Source organism: Balaenoptera physalus (assembly GCF_965194825.1).
Source record: "Balaenoptera physalus genome assembly, chromosome: 13".
NCBI lineage: Eukaryota > Metazoa > Chordata > Mammalia > Artiodactyla > Balaenopteridae > Balaenoptera > Balaenoptera physalus.
Window position 1 is genome coordinate 298,802 of NC_138892.1, and position 2,815 is coordinate 301,616.

Sequence of the window (2,815 nt, forward strand, 5' to 3'; positions counted from 1 at the left end):
CTAGCAGAGGGTACTGCTCATGGTGGTGGCAGAGTTGGGAGAAATGACAGGACTTAAACTAAGGGATGGGGATTCAGGATGCTAGGGAGCCGTCGAAGATAATTCACGTTTTCTAGTTGGGTGACTGGGTGATTACATAAGATTTTTAAATGTTGAGTTTAACATACCTATAAGAAATATTTGTGAACATGTCTCATAGACTCTTGAAAATATAAATTGAAAGAAAGGAGATTTAGGTTCCTGATAATAGCTTTGAAGGTTGTTAGAACACTGAGAACATGAGAAGATTCCCAGGACAGAGGCTTCTAACCTCTTTTGAGTCTCTGTGAGAAGCTTATAAAAATAAATCTGTGCTCACAAAATGGTACATTCCGTATCAGAGCTTTCCTGGGCTTCCAAAAGTATCGTCACAGACCTTTGCCTCTCTGGTGCCTGCGTGACCTACCCTGGGGAACTGTCTGGGATCTGGTAGGCTTCTGGGAGACATCAGCTCGCCCAGGCCTGGGAGAACAGTGAGCAGAGATTCCAACAAGCTGGCTTTTAATTAATGTTAAAATTCAGTCAAAATTCTTTTATGTGATTTGTTCTTGGTTGAAATAAGAGAAGAAAACACAGTGCCAAACCAGGGTATAAACTTCTGGTGACCACCCACCAAATGCAAATCTGCGTTAGTACCCCAGAGGTGTGCAGATCTGCATTAGTTAAGGCTAGTAGCCATAACAGATAAAGCTTGAAATCTCAATGGCTTAACCCAATAGAAGTTTAATTCTTGTTCACTTGGCTGAGAAGAAGACTCTGCTCCATACCATTATTCAAAGACTTGGCTGTTAGAGGTCCTACCTTCCTCAGGTAGCTCCCAATTTGCCTTGGACATCAACATCCCGCAAGTACACGGAGGAGAGAGAGGGCTCACTCATGGGGGGCTTTTATGGACTCAGCCTGGTAGTGATACAGAGCATTTCTACCCACATCCCACCAGCCAGGACTCATACTGCAAGGGAGGCTGGGAAATGTAGTCTAGCTGTGTGCCCAAGACATAAAGGAAACATTTGATGAACAGTTAGCCAGTTTCGGATGCACAAGGGTATGGGCAGACCAGACAGATGTCTCTGGACTCCCTGAGGGCCCATCCTTCTTGGCCTGGGCTCTGCAGGGTGTTTCAGACGCCCACCTCCACCTGCTGGGCCCTCACATTCCAGACCAACTGACCTTCTCTGAGTCTCTTTCGCTCCCCGACAAGAACCCTGAGCCCCAGCTTCACTCTCCATTCCTAAAGGAGGCAGGCATATCCACACCCTTGCCTTTGCCGAACCTCCTGCCTGGAATCCTGTGCCTTTGTTTCTCAGCCTGGTAAACTCCTACTCTTCCCTGAAGCTGCCTTCATTACCCCTCAGAATTATTCCTGCTTCATGTTTTTCTGGGGTGCTATAACAGAAATCAGCTCTAGAAAGTCTAAGCAAATGGTGGAATGATTGGAAGTGTGCAGGTGGCTCACAGGTAGGAAGCAACGGCTGGAGAACCAGATTCAGAAGGGGAAGGAGCCTGGCGGCTTGGAGAGGGGATGTGGCCCAGACAACCGACTCCTCAAGAGAGAGACGAGTCCGCGCTCCATGCCCAGAACTGTCTGGCTCAGCTCCAGCTGTGTTTCCTACTCTGCGATCAGTTTGCTAAGGATCGGAATCCCTGAGAGAAAATGCAGTGGGTCCCAGGTTTGTCAGGAATCTCAAAGAGTTCAAGGTATTCAAAACCGACGTTAACAACCTCCCAAACTGGCTTCTCTGCCACTCTTCCCCGTCTCAGCCAGCGGTGTCACCCTCCAGCGACTCAGCCATTCCTTCTTTCTCCCTCCCTTCCCACATTACGAAGCTTTGTCAAAGCGACCTTCTAAATGGCTTCTGACTCCGTGTACTTCCCTCCGCCACGACCACTGCCTCCCTGTCCCCACCTCCACCATCATTCACCCAAAACCCAGCAACAGCCCCATTTCTACTCTCCCTCCGGCAAGAGAGACTGCTTCGCCATGCCCCTCCTCTGCTTACCAACTTTCTAAGGTGCCCATCGCCCTCCAAATAAAGACCGAGCTCCCCGGACTGACCTATAGAGGCCAGAGTGATCTCTTTAGCCTCCTCTTGACCAGAGTTTTATGTGCAGCCTCTCTAAGGGTGGAGCAGCACGCTCACCTGGCCTTGCTTGGTGATCTGTGCTTTACTGCCTGGAGGCCAGAGCGCCTGGCAGACCTCGTCTGTAACCAAGGCCCGCACCTACCAGGTGCATGGACCTGGGCCCCTGCCTCATCTCCTTGGGCCTCAGCGTCCTCTTCTGTGAGACAGCTGCAACAATGTCGGCCACCCACGGTAGCTGCGAGACAAAATACTTCAGCATTCAGCTACTCACTCAACAATGGTTACTAGCACTTGCTGTCCAGTATGCTCGAGACACAGTGGTCAAGCAGACGCCCCGCCCACCCCCACCCCCGCCGTGCACGGATTTACGCTCCAGGTGCAAGGGGGAGAACACTCCCATAAGGACGGGGGCGTCCCCCCTCATCTCAGCTCTACCATCCCTCAACCTCAGCCACTCTTCAATCCAAGCACTCGGCCCACCTGAGAGGGAGAGACCCAAGTGCGGGACCACGTGGGACCAGCCGGGACAACACCGCCCTTTCCGCTCCAGGCGACCAGCCAATGAGACCTCAAGGCCGGGACTTGGGACCAGCCTGAGGCGGGCGTAGTCAGGTGTTCGCAGCACCGCCCCTTCCGCTCCAGGAGACCAGCCAATGAGGGCCAGAGGCCAGCTCCGGGGGCGGGTCTGGTAA